General features: G+C 49.3%; 1 protein-coding gene across 1 annotated transcript in view; it reads left to right on the top strand.

Moving 5' to 3' along the window:
• Positions 1–20511, top strand: part of Asap2 (ArfGAP with SH3 domain, ankyrin repeat and PH domain 2) — a 149063-nt gene that overhangs the window by 37154 nt on the left and 91398 nt on the right.

Raw genomic sequence — 20511 nt, 5'->3', positions numbered from 1 at the left:
CTTCACCTGTGTCATCAAACAACCGTGGGTCATGATGGAAGGGGCAGACAGATGCAGGATTTGAAATCTAATCTGGACTGGTACCTGTTAATCAGAAAGTTTAGTTATTTCTTAAGATTTATTGTGTGTGCGTGGGTGTGGGTGGGTGTGAGTGTGGGTGTGGGTGTGCACGTGTGCACATGTGCTTGTGCACTCATGACTGCAGCTGTCCACAGAGACCAGTGTTGTACAGGCGGCTATAAGTTGCCAAGTGTGGGTACTAGGAACCAAGCTCTGGTTCTATGCAAGGTCAGTCTGTGCCCTTAACCTGGAGCCATCTCTCCAACCCTACAAGTTTACTTATTCTTGAGCCTTGCTTTGCCCTCGATTGCTGTGACCACCTTGCATGTCTGTTATGAAGCCCTCATAATGCATGTGATCTTGGGGTAGAAACACTGCCTTCATTACCGTCTGCTATCGAGCCCGACACACAAAGGGCATTTAATAATTTTGACATTTTTTGTTTTGTTTTTGTGTGTATATTGTGTGTCTGCAGATATAGTTTATAGGCACCATGCACATGCAGGAGCCTGCAGAGGTCAGAAGAGGGCGTCAGAGCCCCTACTTGTTACAGAGTTACAGAGAGTTGTGAACTGCCTTGTGTGTGCTGGGAGCCAAACTTGTATCCTCTGCAAGAGTAGTAAATGCCTTTTAGCCACTGAGCCATCTCTCCAGCCCATATTTAATGTTTTTATCTCATGGTGCCTATATAGAGGTCAAAGGACAACCTGTGGGAGTTGGTTTCTTCTTTCTACCTTGTGGGTGTAGGGATTGGAACTCCAGCATGCTCTGCAGGATTGCATTTACCCACCGAGTCATCTCGCTGGCTCGGTTATCGTCCTTTTGTAATAAATCAGGTGCATTTTGGGAAGTACTGACTAATGGGAAGGAGTTAGGGTGTCAGCGTGCAGAATAGTACACAGTGGCAGGGCTGGCTCCCTTAGTGTCTCAAAAGCCTCTACATGCCATATATATGCTGACAGATGTCCCGTGGAGAGAGACATCCGAGGGGCCAGGTAAGGCCCCTGGTGCCCAGGCCCTGTATGACCCAGCAATGTGACCCAGGTGAGTCCTCTTGAAAGAACTGACAGAGCAGTTAAAAGGCTTAAAAGGCTTAGTAAGATACCAAGAATTCAGGAAGGCGCACGGGGCTAGTGTATGCCCGGTCTGCAGCCCCCTGCCAAGTGCCTTGACTTTTAATAGCTCATCACAGTCCCCAGAAGTCTCCAGTTCTTCCTGTCCTTGACCCCAGCTTGTCCTGGGGTAACAGGGAAATCAGAGTGGTTTTTTTTTTTTTTTTTGGATAGTAAAAAAAAAAAAAAATGAAAAACAAACGGCTTATTGGAGATATGTTCTGTGCACAATGTAATTTGCCGGTTTTAAATGTTCATTCGGCGAGGTTGCTTGGGTGTCTCAAGTAGCCACCTGTACAGTGACCACATGCAGTTACCTCAGAACTGTCCCTCTGCTCCACTGGAGACGGCCCCCTTCTCCTGCCCTGGCAGCTGGTGCTTTTTGGTTGTGGGTTTTTTGTTTGTCTGTCTGTTTGTTTTTTTTTGGTACATAGCCCCTTTACTGAGCTTAATACATTGCCTGCACTCTTAGACCCATCTGTTTTATTGTTGAGCACTGTTCCATGGGTATGCCATAATTCTAAAACCAGTTTTATTATATGATGGACAGTCGAGGTTTTCCTAGGTTTTAGCTGTAATGAGTAAGAGCTTCTGGGAACATGCAAGTTCAGGTCTTTGTGCAAACAGATGTTTCTTTTTGAGAGGTGGGGGGAGGGAGGCTGGCCCTGAGCTTGTCACTGTCCTACCTTTTACTCCTGAGTTCTGGACCACAGGCATTTACCGCCATGTTCAGAAGATGTCTTATTGTCATCTTGGGTAAACACTTGGTAAGATGGGTTCTTTTGTATTAAGTTATTCAGATGCTGCCATTCTGTTATCTCAAGTTGCAGTATCATTTTCAATTTCACTCACAACGTGCAAGAGTTTCAGTCACTCCACCTCCGCGTCAGCAGTGATTTAACTTACACATCCCTGGTAACCATGGTATTCAGCATTTCAAGTTTTCACTGGCCTCTGGGCATTCTGTTTGATGTAGCTGTCTGAACTTACTCCATGTATAAAGTTTTTTTTTTTTTTTAAATGAAGTGCATCACAGGAGTGGGGATTCTAAGGTATTGGATGTCTGTCACTGGACGGGGCTGCCAAGAGAAAGTGAACATTTCAGTGTTTCTCAACCTCCCCTAACACTATGACCCTTTAATGCAGCTGCTCATGGTGTGATGGTTCCAAACATAGCATTATCTTGTTGCTACTTCATCACTGTAATTTTGCTACTGTTATGAATGTAATGTAAATAAATACCGGATATATAGGATATCTGACATGCATCCCCTAAAGGGATCCTGACCCACAGGTTGAGAACCACTGATTTAGGTGGTGGTATCCAAGACAAGTTTGTGAATGATGTGATGTACTCTGCAAGACAATGTTGCAGATGTTCTGTGTGCTGGATTAAATTACCCTTATGGAAAAAATTGTAAATGATTCACGGTTTGTGATTTATTTTTTAAAAATCCTTAGCTGGTGCATACCTTTAATCCCAGCACTCAGGAGGCAGAGGCAGGTGGATCTCTCTGAGTTCCAGAGCAAATTCAGGACAGCCAAGGCTATTATATGGAGAAAGCCTGTCTTGGGTTGGGGGGGGAGATCTTGGGATGGAGAGATGGCTCCTCGGTTAAAAGCACTTGCTATTCTTTCAGAGGACCTGGATTCAGTTCCCAGCACCCACATAACTTCTGTTTATACCTCCACTTCCAGGGAATCTGTCACTGTGTTTGGTCTCTGCAGGCACATGTGTGTACACAAGAGTGTGTGCAGACAGAATACCCACATGCATAAAAAATGAGATAAAGGGGAAACAGATTGAAAGTCTTCTGTGCTTTTGAAAGAAATTCTGGACCTGGAAGGTCTGTGTTATCTTGTCTCTGCATCGATGTGGATTTAGCAGCTGGTTAGAGAACTCAGAGTCAGACTTTCTGTTCATCAGAGGTGCAAGGACTTGCCCAAGATTACGAAGGTAATTTAGTGAGAACTAATGAGACCCAAGGTTCATCAAAGGTTCCTGAGATATTCTGAAACATGTCTACATTTTTTAAAGTCTGTAATATCTCTTAACAACGGTTAAAATGTCTTTAAATTTGCATTCGGGTGCTGGAGAGTTGGCTCAGTGGTTAAGAGCAAGTTCTGCTCTTGCAGACGACTTGAGTTCGGTCCCCAGCACTCACACTGGGTGCTCACAAACCTCCTGTAACTCAAGCTCGAGGGTGATCTGATGCCTCTGGCTTCCAAAGGTACCTGCAGTCACATGCACATGCATGCATGTGATTAACAATTATAATAAATACACTTTTAAAAGATTTGCATGCTAAGGTATGCTTCCTTAGGCACGAGGGGCCTAAAATCCTCTTAAGTCATGGGTGGAGGGGTGTGAGGGCATGGGATTCATTTGCATGCTTCTTGGCACAAAGTGGGTGTTGGGGGACTTAGGAACTAGAGTTTCCAGGCTGGAATTGCTTCAGTTACACAACTCTGCTGGTTTAATGAGTTTACTGTATAGACAGACATGAAGTTGGAGAATAGTCAGTGTACAGCTGAAGTCACCCTAGTCAATGACACATAGATGCTGATCCTTAGAGAGATTTAGGGGGAAAGCTGGCCTAAGGTCCCTACAAAGACAGATTATCCCATCAGCCCAATGCTTGTATTGATTACTGAGGGCAAGCTGCATGCATGGTCCTAGGATGGCTAAGACAAAAAGTTAGCAACTTGGTGATCTCCAAGGTGTTAAAGTGTGTGTGTGTGTGTGTGTGTGTGTGTGTGTGTGTGTGTGTGTGTATGTTGAACTGGTGTGTGTGTGTGTGTGTGTGGTGTTTATGTGTCTGTGTGTCTGTGTGTGTTTGTATGTGTGGTGTATGTGTTTATGGTTGTGTGGTTTGTGTGCATGTTTCTGTGTGGTGTCTATGTATGTCTGTGTGTGTAGTATATATGTTTGTACTGTGTGTATGTTTGTGTGTGGTGTGTGTTTATATGTATAGTGTGTATGTGTGTGATATGTGTATATTTGTATGTGGTGTCTGTATGTGTGGTGTGTATGTTTGTATGTATGGTGTGTGTGTGTGCCAGGTAGGTCAGCACAGACAGCTGCCCCCAGAGAAACTAATGCTTGACTTATAACCCACAGGTCATCCAACAGGGACTCCTAGGTGCTTCTTGTCCAGTCCATTTACAGTAAGGACTGCAAGGACATGCTCCATGATAGCCGCGAAAGCAATTTCCTACTACTTCAGAGCATTTCCATTTTTTTAAACAAAGGGAGTCTGTGCCCATCTGTTCTTATTTATCTGTGCAACTCCAACTCAGTCTGTCTTACGTAATTCAAAGACTACTGAAAGCTTGGTGTGGGCCACTGGCACCATGCTGCTAGTTCCAGGCGAATGGTACAGCCTCTGTGTTCTCACTGATGCTGCTTGGAGGACCGGATGTCACACATTTGAACAATTCCTGTTCTAGCAAGAGTGCCTCTGCCTGCTGTGCACACAGAGGAGCTGGTTCAGGGAGACAGTGGCTCCCGTTTTCCTCCACCATCTCCAGCTTCCTTTGTAGCCATGTGCTGGGAGGGGCTGCCACAGCCCCTCTGGTTCCATTCATGCAACCTGCCCACCTGTTAACTTGTCACTCTCCTCAGGATGTCACTGTGTCATCTGTTCCGGGACATCTCTCAGTGGAGGCAAGCACAGCTCTGTACGCCCTATTCACCTCACCTCCCTGAAGCTGGTGTCCACCAGGGGAGAGGCCTGCTTCCCTGCCCTGGAAGAAGCACCTTTGTCTTCCATAGCCTGTTAGGAGTCTCAGTGTCCCCATGCAGTCTTAAGTTTCTGAAAGCAAGACCTCTTTCACAGTAACCTCAGGTCATAATAGGAGCATCTTGTCTGTTCAATAAGCATTCTAGGATGAGCACAGGGTTTTCAAAGGTCCTCCCGCTCCCCAAATTAAATAGCTTCCCACAGTTGTTTACAGTGAACAGTGAGGGAACAGCACTGCTACCAGAACACAGGGTAAGAGAACACAACAGAGTATTTGAACTAGAAAAGGGGTTCAGGGGCCACTTTGGCTTCTCCTTACCTCTGTGGGCTTGGTGTGGCCCTCCGAGCCTCAGTTGCTGTGTTCTTACCATATGCCGGTGTCACCCACTGCCCAAGTTGTCATGTCGTGTACTAAAAGTGTCATGTGGGCAAAAGATGAGTTACTACCACACACATTGTGCCAACCGGATTGGTGATGGTGCCCTGACTTCCGACCAAGCGGTACTCACACAAGATTTTTCTCTTTTGCTATATAGTCAAGATACCCAAGCCAGGGAAATACAGTAGAAATTTTAGTTTAAAAAGTCTTTTCTGCCATTATTGACTTTATTTTTACAGTTCCTTGTTCACAGTAATAATAATTATTGATTTTTTTTTTTAATTTGCAGGCATAGATCTCTTTTTTCCCCCTCCAGGAGAAGCAACCCATGTATTTGAACATAATTTTAATATTTCCTCCATGTGCATGCCGTGATGTGCATGTGGAAGTCAGAGGAAAACTTGGGGGTTGGCCATGTGATTCCCGGGGCTTGAATTCTGACTGTTACAAATACCTGTGCTTCCTGAGCTGGCCAGCCAGCCCAAGTTGTGTATCTTGGAGGCATCAAAGCTCTCTCTCATGTTGCTTGAGGTGGAGTGAGTACTTTGCACGTTAGTTTATAGCATCATGGTTTGGGAAATACTTTAAACTGTGTCTGTCTGTTCATCTGTTCGTCCGTGTCTGTCCCCCCATCTCCTCTTCTGTAAGCCCCTCAAACCAGGCACAGCAGCATTATGTTTAGTCTTTGTGGATTTAGCCTTTTTGAGTCGGTACGGCATTGTTCTTGTGCCTGTTAACTGAGATGGGGCTTGCCTGTCCTTGGGTGCTGTCCGTGGGCCTGTGCTTTGGGATGAGGTAGGCAGGCGCTGTGTCTCGTGGCCTGTCAAGGACCCTCAGCCCTTTCTATCATCTCAGATGTCCCCTTGCCCATCATGTGGGTAGGAGGTTCAGCCATTGCTTGTCATTTTCCCTTTTGTTCTCCTCCCTAGGGTTTCCAGTTGTGTCCCCCCCCCTTCAGTGAAGACTACACACTGCCCTGCTTACCTCACAGCACAGCCTCTGCCTTTGCTGCTCCTCCTGTCCAGCCTGTCCCATTACTCAGTGACAGGGACCCAGCCCTTTGCCCCATGCCTGGCCTTGCACCCAAAGCCTCACCCTGATCTTTCTTCACCGCCTCCCTGATGCTTCAGCCTCCTCACCAGGCTCCTTCCTACTCACCTAGCCTGGGCACATTTCTCTTTTGTGCCATGAGCTCTGCTCATCCTCTGTGCTGTGACCTGGTGGGGGGAGGGGGGCTAGGGTGGGGGAAGGGGTGCTATCTGAAGGCTTAGTGGTTTTCCACCAAAACCCTCAACAATAAACAAACAATGAGCAGGGCTGGAGAGGTGGCTCAGCGGTTATAAGCACTCGTTGCTCTTGTAGAGGACCAGGGTTTGGGTCCCAGCACCCCATGGTGACTCTCAACAGTCTAAGTCCATTTTCAGGGTGTCCATCACTGTCCTCCACAGTCAGTACATACATGTGGCACATAGAAATACATGCAGGCAAAACTCCCATATACCCATGCTAAAATAAATACAGCTAACAAACGGTTAACAGGAGCTTCTGGATCTCTCGGAGGCCCCTAAACTCTGTCCACACCTTGTCCCTGTGCTGTGACCGGTGTGTGGCTCCCTTCTGGTCTGCAGTGGAGGAGTGCATTCTTTGGAGTGTTTTGGCCATGCTGTCTCTTCACCCCAAGGCATTTGAGGCCCAGCAGTGAAGAGGCTGTGTTCTGGGCAGCTGAGGACTGGAGGATTCTGCCCTTCCCCTGTGACATTCTCTGGGGTCGCTGGAGGGCTTGCCTTGTTCTGGAGCTAAGCGGAGTGGAGTAAGTATCCTTGGTGTGTATCGAGGAATAACATCCACCTATGCCTTCCCCACCAGACTCTAATTGTAAGACAAGGGCCAGGGCAGGCTAACCTCCATTCTCCAGCCAGCCACTGGAAGGCGGCTTGTGCTCTGCGGTGTGCTTTCGAAGGTAGGGTGGCGTGTCCTTGCCCTTGGTCAGGGCACTTTCCTGCTTTGAATTGTGGGGATTCTCCAGCAATTCCATCTCAGACAGATGCTGTTGTTGTCCTATGTTAGGAACATGGTAAGCGAGGTCAGGAGATCAGATAGTTGTTGTGTGGAGATGTGGGAATGGAAGGATGGGCACGTGGCTCTCAAAGGCAATATGAGTCTCAAGATGAAGAGAGTCTGTAGAACAAGCTGCCTGGATCAAGAAAGATGCTCAGGCCGTGTCCGTACATCCTCGGCCCTTCTGCAGTCCATCTTTCCCATATGGTAGTAACTGCACTGCATGCATTGCGGAACAATACAGGCGCAGTGCCTGGATTTGGCAGACGTGGGGATGGGAGCCATGGAGAGAGACCAGGGTTCACAATGTCAGTTATTGATGGTACTTGGAGCTGGCCCCTAGCTGTCTTGTTAGACCATGCACCTATGTCCGTTGTACTTTAGTGGGTTTCTCTGGTGCTAAGAGCACTTGAAAACTCATATTTGTAAGTGTAAGGACTCAGGCATTATGCTGGCCTGCCTGTCACCTGGCGGAATGCACTCAGGCAGTACTCTGGTGAGCCCAGGGTTCCATGGGTACTAGTCAGCAGGCAGGTGTAAAGGACCCCTTTAAAAGTCAGACCCCTGCCCACTTATGCTCTCTTTTGCTCTTTGTTTTCTTTCCTCTCTTTCTATCCCCCCCCCCCCCCGTCCCTTCTGTTCCTGGTGTCTCTATGTCTCTTCCCCCCCCCACTCCCCTTTCTAAATAAACGCCTCATTCAAGCTCTATCTGCCTGGCGTGTTATTCCCTCGGCCTAGGTCACCCTCACCTGCTACGGAACCTGCTATGCTCTCCCACATGGTCCCCTACCTTGGGACCCCCACGTGGGACCACCAGCTTTTAACCTATAACTGTAACGAAAGAACAACAGTAAGTCTCTCTCAGGGGCCTGGGAGAAGGTGTACTTAGGGGGAGGGTAGCACCAGCTCCAGGGCGGGACATGAGCATGCGGCACTTGTCTCCTTTTTAAAAAATGATTCCTGTGGCAGACAGCCTGGTGTTGGGGACAGAACCATCCTGTGGCCTCCTCCTTGGCTGTCTTTACCCTCCACATTCTGGCTGTCCCTGCTTCTTCTACCACAGGGCAAAAGGGCCTGGCCTTTTGGGTGGGAAACAGGGACTCAGAAATGAAAAGTCCAAGAAACAGACCAAAGGCAGCAATGATCAATAATTTTCTCCCTCGAAAAGTCCAGTAGCACATATTGTATTCTAGACACAGGCTGGATGCTCCCTCCCACCTACTCATTCCTGGTTCTCAGCCAATCCCCCAACCTTCTGGAAGATTGGTCTGGGGTGAGCTTCGATGCTGGTGCGTGGCAGATGACAGCGAGCCACTTTCATGCCACTGGAGGGCAGAGCCATAGCAGCCTTGGCCCAGCTGTTGCTTCGGGCATGATCTTGGTGAAGAGAGCAGACAATATTCTTGTCATGAAGTGACTTCACAGGCCTTAAGCTGTGGGGGAGATCTGGGTGTGTGTGTAGGGTTAAAGGAGGCATGGGGGCTCAGGAGTGGAGTGAGAAGGGTTATTTTCCTCAGGTGCTGGAGAGGGCTGCAAAGGTGAGGTGGGGCTGCCTGTGGGCCCCCTGGCTCTGGCAGGGACACTGTTAAGAAACAGAAGGGAAAGCTGGGCAGTGGTGGTGCACGCCTTTAGTCCCAGCACTCGGGAGGCAGAGGCAGAGGCAGGTGAACCTCTGTGAGTTCCAGGCCAGCCTGGTGTACAGAGCAAGTTCCAGGACAGCCTCCAAAGCAATACAGAGAAACCCTGTCTCCAAAAACACAACACAACAACAACAACAACAACGAAAACAAACAAACAAAAAAAGAAAGAGAGAGAGAGAGAGAGAAGGGATACAGCTCTGGGAGCTGTCCTGGACTTTTCCTAAATTTGCTGCTGCTCTCTAATCGTTTTGAACAGGTCAAAGCCAAACAGCCTGAGGTGAATCTCCTAAGCCATTTGAGTGAGTTGGGAAAATGAATAGGATTTTTGCAAGCTGACCTGTTGCCTCATATGGTGGAGTTCAAGTGCTCACAGTGTCATGTGTTGGATGGTACTTGGACTTAAGCCCCTTACTGTCTTGTCAGACTGTGTACTTGTATTTTATGTATAAATTGTTTTATATTTTAGTGTGCTTCTCTGATGCACCCAAGTGGCACTGTTGCTGTGTGGCTCACTTGAAGGACTTTGGGGGTGGGGGTGGGGGTGGGGAATAGGGGGATGGGGTAGGTGTGGGCAGGCCATCATCATCTCTGCCCGGCTTTGAAACTATGAGTACTGTAGCGGGAGAGCAGATGGAGAGCACAGACCTGGCTGGAACTTCTTGAACAGAAAGGCCCCAGAGTCATGAGAAAGGATAGCTTGGTAGGAACCTTATTTCATAGCGGTGCACCCCAACACAGAGCCTCTGACTTGGGGGACAACAGTGTGTGGCCTCCCGGCACTTCAGACTATACACGTTTAACCCAAATGTTAAGGCTGAGAGGACAAGGGGCCTTTCTTCTACCAGACTGGCTCAGGCCACTCCTTGTGGCCCTGTGGGGAGCCTGCAAGAAATGCCGGGACATGTTCAGAAACCATTAAATATGAATGGGGAAAAAACTTGCTTTTGGTTCTTGGAGGTGTGTCAATGGGAGCGTGAGCTGGCTGGGAAGGTTTGTTGTTCTTATTTGTTATGAGTGTATTTGACGATTTCGTGTGTACACGGTATATCTCGATTGGATGTAGCTCCAGTTCCTCCCTCCCACTCCCGCGCCTTCTAACCCACCCACTTGCACCTGCGTCACATCTTCATGGTCACCTTCCTTTTCCTCTCCCTGTTGTCTTGCACCGACGCCACCATCATAATCTACTAAGATCACTCAGTGCTGCCAGCCGGGATACCGACTGCTCAGTGCCTTGATCTTGCGCACATAAATGGAACTGCAGTGAATTCATGGCCGAGACGGCCCCATCATGTCCAGAAAATGGCATCTTACTGACTTCACCCCCATACTCCTCTTCACAGTCTGCGCCTCTCTTCTGTGACGTCCCAGTGGGTGTCATTTTTGGAGACTTTTTCTCTGTCCTGAAAAGAATTTACCCTGATGATAGGGGCAGCCCTAGATAGGAGTTGTGTCCCTAACAGCTACCTTAATTGGCACAGCTTAGCTTGTGCCCCTCTGGGAAGTGGAGGGCACAGGGTCGGTGCATCTGCTGCCATGCCAGTTGTATGTAGAACACTACTCTGGTTACCCTAGCTGAGGACATGAGCCTTGTTAGTCTCAATTTAGGAAGTCAGTGAAGGTTCTTCCAAGGCCACAGACTCCTGGAGAAATTCCCATCTCCTTGGGGACCATTGTTTCAGTTATGATAGTCAAGGTGGAGAGACACAAGGGTGCCTTTAGCACATCCTCGTTGCTGCCTGATAGATTCTCTTCGTCAAAGGCATCCAGTATTGCTTTGCCCATTTATAAGTATATGCCTATTGCTTTAAGCCTCTGGTCACAGTTACACAATGTCCGCCTGAAAGAACACATAAAACACAAATATGACAGCTTGTGGACAACAGGAAGGCATCTGTGGGACCTGGCACGTTGGACACGTAGGAGTTGGGGTAGAGCCATGGTGTGTGGTGTGTGTGGAGGTGTTCCTGGGCAGACCCCATCACCTCAAGAAGCCCTCCTTGGTGTTGCAGACCCCTGTTTATGTTACTGCAGTAAGGTTTATGTGCCTTGAGCCTAGTTTCCTAGGGGATTCAACCTGGTCTAGGATCCCATTGTCTTCTGGGACTGGGAAGAAGGAGGCTGATCTCAGCCACCAGCTAAAATTGCCACCCCCCCACCCCCTTACCTCTGTGTCTGTCTCCTGTATCAGCACAGATCAAGGGCCTGCTGCACCGTTCCCCCTTGACCATCTCTGTCCCCTGTCCCTTCAGTAACAGCTGGGCATCTTTTGTCTCCTGGCCTGTGCATGGTTCCTCTCCTGACATTGCTCATTTCCTGTCTCATCTGCTGTCATTTGGACGGGCAGTATTTAGGATTGTCAGTGTCAGAGGTATCAGGACCATCCAGGGCATCTTGTGTCCTGCTGGCTCCTCCCTGAGAAGGGAGGTACCAGCAGCCTCACCATGCAGCCTATGTGTGGCTTCCCTTTTCCATTCTCCTGAGCCACTTGGAGGCTTTTTGTTCCTTTCAGTAATCAGATATGAAGCATGGCAACACCTGGGTTGCCTGGGCTTACCAGTGTCTGTTTCCTTTTCTCTAAATACCGACTGTAGCGTAGTTTAATTAGCATTTGGATGCATCACCATCAAATAGTTCCCTGGGTACTTGTTTTTGAAACTTGGTGAGACTGAAGCTAATTTCTACCTAGGATGTGTGGGGCATCTGCAGATGGGTATGCTTGCCCTGTACTGGTGCATTTCAATGGTCCCATCGCCTCAGTCACCATGGACTGCTGCCTAGTGCCAACAGTTTCTGCATAGTTGATTCTCTCAGGTGATGGGGACTTTGGGTATCTCTCTTGTTTAAGTGTGAAAAGCATTACTGAGAATGTCCTTGCAGAACCAATTTGTGGGAAAGGAGGAAAGTGGATTTCAGCCCTGGAATGGCGGGGTGAAGTTGGGACAATAGGCTTCCTCCTCCCGGTTGTGTCCCCAAGCCTGGAGCCAGCACCTTGTGCAGGCAGCACCCCGGGCTGTTTCTGCTGGTGTTTCCCCACCCTTGGCCCACTCACTTGACCTCAGTGTTTCCTGGCTGCCCTGGGCACCCAGCCCTGGTGGCCTCTGTGTTCACATCCAGAGAGTTTTGGGGCAAGGTTTCTGCCTGCAGGCTGGGGTAGCTCACCCTCCTCTGCATCCCACGGATCTGTTTTCACGTTAATCGTTTATTTATCCTTAAATAAATGGATGCATAAGTACATCCTGGTGAATCTTTCAGAGGGTGCCAGAAATCGCGTCTCTTGGCACCATTTTCTACCTCTCCTCCAGAGCCGCGTGATGGCTTCCTGTACCACCTAACCAAGGATTCTCTGTGTTTATTTTTATATGTGGGAATATGTGGCTTTGAGCATTGCTGTTTTCTTTATTGTTTAATCTGTTCCTTCCATGTATTTTTGTGGTCAAAGGTAAACAAATCCTTAGAGGTAGGATAATGGCAAAGGAGACAAAGCATAGGATGTTGAAAGCCCTTTCCATTTGTCTGAACTCCAAGCATAATGGATGTACTCAGGCTAATGTGTTATTGTGCTGCATCCATTTTTTTCTTTCTTTTTTTTTTTTTATATTTATTTCTTTTATGTGCATTTGGTGTTTTGCCTGCATGTGTATCTGTAAAGGTTCCAGATGCCCTGAAATTGGAGCTACAGACAGTTGTAAGACTCCATGTGGATGCTAGAAATCAAACCCAGGTCCTCTGGAAGAGCAGCCAGTGCTCTTAACCTCTGGGCCATCTCTCCAGCCCTTAGCTATTTTCCCCACTTTTAGTCTGTTTGTTTTGTTGTTGAGACAACACTGTAGTCTTACACTGTAGTCCATGATGGCCTCAAAGGCACAGCAATCCTCCTGCCTCAGCCTTCTGCCTGCTGGGATTTCAGGATTGAGTTACCATTACCATGCCTGGCATGTTTTTAGTGAGTGCGCTCTCTCTCTCTCTCTCTGAGCTGTGTGTGTGTAATGTGTGTTTAATTGGTTTATAATGAAGCTGGTGTTTTCTCTACTTCCTGTGATGAGAGTGTTTTAAAAAAAAACTAGTTATAGGGGCTGAAGAAATGGCTCAGTGGTTAAGAGAACTGGCTGCTCTTCCAGAGGCCCTGAGTTCAGTTCCCAGAACCCTCATGCCAGCTCTGTAACGAGAGCTGGTGCCCTCTTCTGGCCTGCAGACATACATGCTATCAGAACATTGTACACATAATAAATAAAGCTTTAAAAAATTAGTTATAATCTCATCCCCTTCCACACACTGTTTGTTGTTGCTTGCTGCTTGTGTACATTGCCGTGTGCACGGGTGGTGGTGGTGTGGTGGCATTTCTGCTGGGCCAGCTGCGTCAGGGTGCATCCTGGTTTCCTACCCCTGCTCTCTGGCCACCTGTGATGGTGAAAGTGTGCTCACTAGTCAGGCTGGGATGGAAACAGAGTCCTGTAGCTAGAGACTACGCATGGTACAAACATGGAGTGAGTGTTTGCTTTTCATTGCCTGTACTCGGGTGTCACATACTCCAATATTAGATGAAGTCCTTCAGTAGGCTTGAGGTTTGCCAGGCATTGCACACAGGCACATCCAGCTTTGCCTTTCATTTCAAGTTTTTGCCGAGTTTTACCACATGCGTTCCATTTTCAACGTTTTTGTCGAAATCATTTGTATCTGGTATACACAGTGGCTGGTCTTTCATCACTCTGTAGCCCTTTTTGATACAAATGCATATCGGTTTGTAGTGTTAACCCCCAACAGACTTGTGGGTTTGTCCATGGGGGCTGTCTTGGAAAGTGTTAAGTGTGTCTTTGTGTTTAACTTCTGTGTCTTTAGGTAATATCCGCTCATATCCCTTCTAGGTTGTCCTGAGGCGCACACATTTCACACCACCACAGTTTGTCTTGGGCATGAATTTGATCTTAATTTTGAAAGACACCTGTTCTCCTGGCCTCACTTAACTTCCAGAAGGGGGGCGGCCCATTATTACGGTGAGCTCACGGCTGCCTTGTGGTTCAGTGCTTGCCCAGTGGCCTCTGCAAATGTCTGCCACCCTCCCCAATGCATTGTACTTTGCTTAAAGTCAGATGTGTGATGAGACCGGCTGCCACTGATGAGAGCGTCCTGGCACTGATGTCTTCGTGACTGTCCTGGTAGAACCGCCCTTGGGTGTGGGTGTGCTTGGTTTTATCAGCTAGCTTTCAAAACTGTCATTTCCTCTCAAGTTTGCCCATCATACATAGGGGCCAGCTCCAGAAGGGCGACTGTGGTCTGTAGGCCTTCTGTCCTTCAGACATTATCTTTGGGTTCCCTCCCATGTTACCTCCTCTTGAGGTCCCAGGGTGCCTGACCAAATTGGTTGTGGGCTGGTACTAGTCTGTCTAGGCCAGGGTTGAAGGGACAGGCCTGGCTGATGCTGGGGGGATGCTTTGCATGGATTGTCTAACTCAGAGGCAGCAAACTTTTCCTGAAAAGGACCAGATGGTAATTAAATAAATTCCCACAAATATTTAGAGTGAAATTCAAAACACAGCTAATAGTCAGGGCTGGTGATTGAGAAAAGAAAGGCTGTTTTGAGGACTGAGGTAATGTTTCCTCTCGAAGGGTGAGTCAGAGGGAGCCTTCCCTCACACATTACCACATCCAGCCGGACATGTCCACCTGTCAAAACTGTTAGGTTGTGAACTAACAGGAGGTGGAACATCTTTGGCTTGTAGCTCGTGGGTTTCCCACTCCTGAACCAAACCAGGTCCTTAGACTGAGCTTGCCGGGACTGTGGGACCCAACTCAGAGGTGGACTGATTTGACGCCATAGAGAAGGTAGTGTGTGACGGGGTGCCACCACTGAGCTGTGGAGCCAGGAGGGCCAGGCTGCCTGGGGTGGATTCCCTGGCTCTGTGATAGCCCTCACATGCACAGAGGCACCTGCAATGTTGGAGAAGAAAGAGCCTAATGGCATTCTGGAACCATCACACACATGCTATGTGGGAGTCAGCAAGGCATGCAGAAGTGAATGAACTTCCAATGTTTTTCATTGTACTAGAACCCCTGCACGTATGGCTACTGTGTGGGGGCAACCAGGTGTGAAAATGCCACCAGTGTGCGTGTGAAGGTCATTCTAGTGGTGGGTTTGCCGTGACCCATGCCCTCATGGCCTCCTCTCCCTTTCTCCACTCACCATCTCCGATTACCACCCCAACAGTTACTTATTTTCCTTGGAAATATTTGAGACACATCCCTACAGCCTTGTTTATGCAGTAAATTTAATCTGTTAAGCTTGTTTTATAAACTAGAGGTCAGCTTGAGTCCAGCCCCTCAGAGTTTATGGGGTTTGGCCAGACATCAATTACGGGCGGGGCCAGCCCTCCTTAGGTCTCTATTGACTTGTGCAGTTCTGTGTGTTTGTAATTAGTCCACACGTTTTGGTGTGGGGTTGTCTTTTTCTTTCCAGGTTTGAGGACTTGTGGAAGAAAGAAGGAATGGGAGGTGACTTACAGTTAGAAGTCACCACCATGTTGCAGGTCCCTTTGGTCTGGAGACGGCAGAAGCCTTATTATTGTTCTTGCTTTAAGGTTTTGGCAAAGCTTTCTTGTAAACCACAGACACAAGACTTTTTTGTCTTAATCATTGTCACTTCTCCTGACCGGGTTTAATCTTGATGGTCTGTAAATGCCTGGTGATGGAGGGTGCATTTTTGAACAGGGAGGGAATAGCTTTTCCCTCGTGTGGGTTTTAATTATAATTACCTCTGCCACCAAGTGCCAAGCTCACCTTCCTTCCTCTGCTGAATAGACTGATGGGGCAGGTTGGAGGAGGGGCAGGGGAGTGCAGCAGCCAGAGTTTGTTTATCTTTTCATTCCCCAGGCAGGAAACAGCTTCCCCTTCAACAATAGGGACAGGACTCAGATGGAGGGGTATCTTTACAAGACTTCTGTGCTGCCCTAGATAGGAAAGGGCAAAAGGGCTGTAATCTGCAGAGCACTGTGTGGGTGCTGTCACTCACTGTGTGGGTGCTGTCACTCTGTGTGGGTGCTGTCACTGTGTGGGTGCTGTCACTCACTGTGTGGGTGCTGTCACTACTGTGTGGGTGCTGTCACTACTGTGTGGGTGCTGTCGTGTGGGTGCGTCACTCACTGTGTGGGTGCTGTCACTCACTGTGTGGGTGCTGTCACTCACTGTGTGGGTGCTGTCACTCACTGTGTGGGTGCTGTCACTCACTGTGTGGGTGCTGTCACTCACTGTGTGGGTGCTGTCACTCACTGTGTGGGTGCTGTCACTGTGTGGGAGCTGTCACTGTGTGGGGTGCTGTCACTCACTGGGGTGTGGGGTGCTGTCACTCACTGTGTAGGGTGTTGTCACTCTGTGTGGGTGCTGTCACTGTGTGGGTGCTGTCACTCACTGTGTGGGTGCTGTCACTCACTGTGTAGGGTGTTGTCACTCTGTGTGGGTGCTGTCACTCACTGTGTGGGTGCTGTCACTCACTGTGTGGGTGCTGTCACTCACTGTGTGGGTGCTGTCACTGTGTGGGGTGCTGTCACTCACTGTGTGGGTGCTGTCACTGTGTGGGTGCTGTCACTCACTGTGTGGGTGCTGTCACTCACTGTGTGGGGTGCTGTCACTCACTGTGTGGGTGCTGTCACTCACTGTGTGGGTGCTGTCACTCACTGTGTGGGTGCTGTCACTGTGTGGGTGCTGTCACTGTGTGGGTGCTGTCACTCACTGTGTGGGTGCTGTCACTCACTGTGTGGGTGCTGTCACTCACTGTGTGGGTGCTGTCACTCACTGTGTGGGTGCTGTCACTCACTGGGGTGTGGGGTGCTGTCACTTACTGTGTGGGTGCTGTCACTCCTGTGTGGGTGCTGTCACTCTGTGTGGGTGCTGTCACTCACTGTGTGGGTGCTGTCACTCACTGTGTGGGTGCTGTCACTCACTGTGTGGGTGCTGTCACTCACTGTGTGGGTGCTGTCACTCACTGTGTGGGTGCTGTCCCCCACTGTGTGGGTGCTGTCACTCACTGTGTGGGTGCTGTCACTCACTGTGTGGGTGCTGTCACTCACTGTGTGGGTGCTGTCACTCACTGTGTGGGTGCTGTCACTCACTGTGTGGGTGCTGTCACTCACTGTGTGGGTGCTGTCACTCACTGTGTGGGTGCTGTCACTGTGTGGGTGCTGTCACTCCCTGTGTGGGTGCTGTCACTCACTGTGTGGGTGCTGTCACTCACTGTGTGGGTGCTGTCACTGTGTGGGTGCTGTCACTCACTGTGTGGGTGCTGTCACTCACTGTGTGGGTGCTGTCACTCACTGTGTGGGTGCTGTCACTCACTGTGTGGGTGCTGTCACTCACTGTGTGGGTGCTGTCACTCACTGTGTGGGTGCTGTCACTCACTGTGTGGGTGCTGTCACTCACTGTGTGGGTGCTGTCACTCACTGTGTGGGTGCTGTCACTCACTGTGTGGGTGCTGTCACTCACTGTGTGGGTGCTGTCACTCACTGTGTGGGGTGCTGTCACTCACTGTGTGGGGTGATGTCACTCACTGTGTGGGGTGCTGTCACTCACTGTGTGGGGTGCTGTCACTCACTGTGTAGGGTGTTGTCACTGTGTGGAGTGCTGTCCTCATGTGTGGGTGCTGTCCCCTGTGGTCAGCCAGTTGGGTCAGAGTGCCATCCCTGTGGGGTCCACGGTGGGTGCTGTCACTAGATGGCCAGGGTGTGCACTCACTGTGTGGGGTGCTGCAACTATTTTTGAGCAGAGCTGAGCTGTGTGCCTTGTGGGTGTGTCCTGTGACGTGGGCTTACAGGCAGACACAGTGTGGGTGCCTGCCCGAGTTCGCCAGTTGCAGGTGCCTCCCTTGGCCTTGTAGTGGCCACCTACAGCCTTTTTGAGCAGAGCTGGCTGTGCTGTGGGTGGGGCCCTGGCGGGGCTACAGGCAGACACAGTGTTTATCCCCACTGGACAGAAGCAGGTTGTTTCTAGCTGGCTACCCAGGAGTTCAGTGCCCAGGTGGAGCCTGACTGGTTTCTAAACCAGCCAGGCTCCAGCCAGTCTCTGGGAGGCCTTTCCTGGAATCCTTTCCCTTTCCTGCCTGCTCCCAATGGCCTTGAGGCACTCCAGCACACTCTCTCTGGCCAGGGAAACCCTGTGGCTTGGTACAGAGTCCCATGCCCTGGTGGGGCTCTCTGGTGCATAATGGGTCCCGAGTGCTCGCACACACTTGGTATTTCTCAGAACTCAGTGTGTTCAAGTGTTAAAGGGGGCTCAGTAGCAGCCAAGGTAGAGGACAGCACGGGTGTTGGGTAGTATCCAAGGTCAGCAAAGCAGGTCAGTGTACAAGGTGAGTCCTGGCCTTCTGCTCCTACCAGTAGTGAGTCTGTGTTTGTGGAGGTGCTTGTCTTTTGCTGGATCATTGTCTTGGTTTGCTCACTGCTGCATCCCCACTCCCTGCTTTTGTGTTTGGCGCGTACCAAGTGCTCAGTAACTCTCACCTGAAAAGGTGAGCAAGCACATGTGTGGGCCAACCTTCCCTGTGGAGGGACAGCAGGTGGCTTGGCTGGAAGACCAGCCTGTGACACTGGGGGTCAAGGGCTAAGAGGCAGGAAGATATTCCAGGGAGAGAAGGCAATTAACAGCCCTGGGAGAGCATCAAGCAGCCTTGAGAGCTCAGGGGATAACCAGAAATGAAGGTGGCAGCTCGGGAGCTTGATGGATGAGCAAGGAAAGCTCTGAGCGCAGGAAGGTTCTCCAAGTTCTTTGACTTAGGGTTACGAACTGGAATGCCTCCCCCAGTGATCTGCCATGGAACTTTTGTTGTTTCTGTTTCATGTGAGGCTTTCTCATTTTACCCCTTGCCCTGGAGGAAGCTTTTTGGTAAGGGTTGCTGAGTGACTTCCAAAGAGCTCAGCCTTGCTGCTGTCTGTGAGATCCTCTGCTGTCTTCGAGGAGGCTTGGGGGAGGCTAGTTCTTATTTAAATGCAGGTCAGATACTGTTCTGGTCAACTGCAGGGACTGGCCAAGACAGACTCTTCAGCCAGAGTCCTGGACCGTGTGTTTACTATATCAGATGTGGTTTGCAGCAAGGACCTGTGACTTGGGGTGGGAACTCCCAGTTGTGACAGCACCCTGATTCGCCCCTGTGTGTCAGGTTCTACTCCCTGATACACGGGCAGTGTCGCTTCTGAGACAGCCTGAGCAGACTCTGTCTTGTGGACTACTGCTCTGAGGCTGGAGGACTGTGGGGGAGGACTTCTGAGGCTGTAAGGGAGGGAGAGCAATGCAGGGTTTTGTAGGTTACTTACTATTTCCAAATCCCCGTTTGAACCTCAAAGTCAAGAGTGGGTTGAAGATGACCACCCTGTATATTAAGAGTTCACACTGGCATTAGGGCGATGGCTCAGCAGGTGAGAGAGTTTGCTATAGAAGCGTGAGGCCCTGAGAACAAACAAACAAACAAACAAGACCAGAGCCCACACTGTAAAAATGCCAGTCATAGCCATAACCCCAGTGCTGGAAGGTGGGGCAGATGGGTCCTGGGAGACAGATGGCCAAAACAATTCTGTCCTAAGGGAATGAGGTGGAAAGTGATGGAGGGCGCCAAGTGTCCTTTTCTGATTTCCACAGGTGTGTTCCTCCAAACTCTCTCTCTTTAGCATACATGCACACACACTGCATGATCCCACATAAAAAGCCAGGCACAGTAGCAGGTGCCTGTAACCCCCATCACTGAAGCTGTGGGAAGAAGAGGGGAAGGATATATGGGGCTCGTATACCACACTAAAAACCTTTCCCTATACACAAAAAAGGTAATTCATTATAAGAAAGTTTGATTCAAGGTCACCCTGAGCTATAGAATATAGCAAGCTCCCCCCCCCCCAAGCTCTGTGAGTGCTTGCCTAGAGCCCCAGGTTTGATCTTGATATACTTAAAGGTTCAGACAAACACACAGTGAAGTAATAAGAACAACTCTCTCTCTCTCTCTCTCTCTCTCTCTCTCTCTCTCTCTCTCTCTCTCTCTCTCTCCTTATTCTGTCTGGTGCCTTTTGGTCATTGTTGTATTTAAAACTGTCGACTCCAATCTCATCTGTTTCTAACACCCCAGAAAACAACCAAGGTGGCGTCAGAAAAGGCCTTAGGAAGGTTGGGGCCGGAAGCAGATTCAAGATGTCTGGCTTTTCTCCCTGTTTTCAGATGACAGGTCACTGCGGGATTTTTTAAATAGTCGCCCTTAGTTGGCCTCACCCTCCGTGGTTCCCAGATGTGCTCACCCTCCTGTCACAACCATTTGGCGTCCTTTGATCTTCCGAGGCGCTTAGCTGAGTTATGGGAAAATTGTTCGCCCTGTTTCTTTGGTAGAAGTTTAGCTGTGAATAAATGCCCAGGTTTGATGAGTCACTGTACATACGGTTGAACGCCTACTATGTGCAGGTGTTTTGCATGACAATTACTGCTGTCGACTGACGTTGTGCTGTAAATGCTTGCTGAATATTAAACATCCGAGTGTTTGTTTAATCATTCAGCTTGCT

This window comes from Phodopus roborovskii, unplaced genomic scaffold (assembly GCF_943737965.1).
Source record: "Phodopus roborovskii unplaced genomic scaffold, PHOROB, whole genome shotgun sequence".
NCBI lineage: Eukaryota > Metazoa > Chordata > Mammalia > Rodentia > Cricetidae > Phodopus > Phodopus roborovskii.
This window is presented reverse-complemented; position numbering and strand designations above follow the sequence as displayed.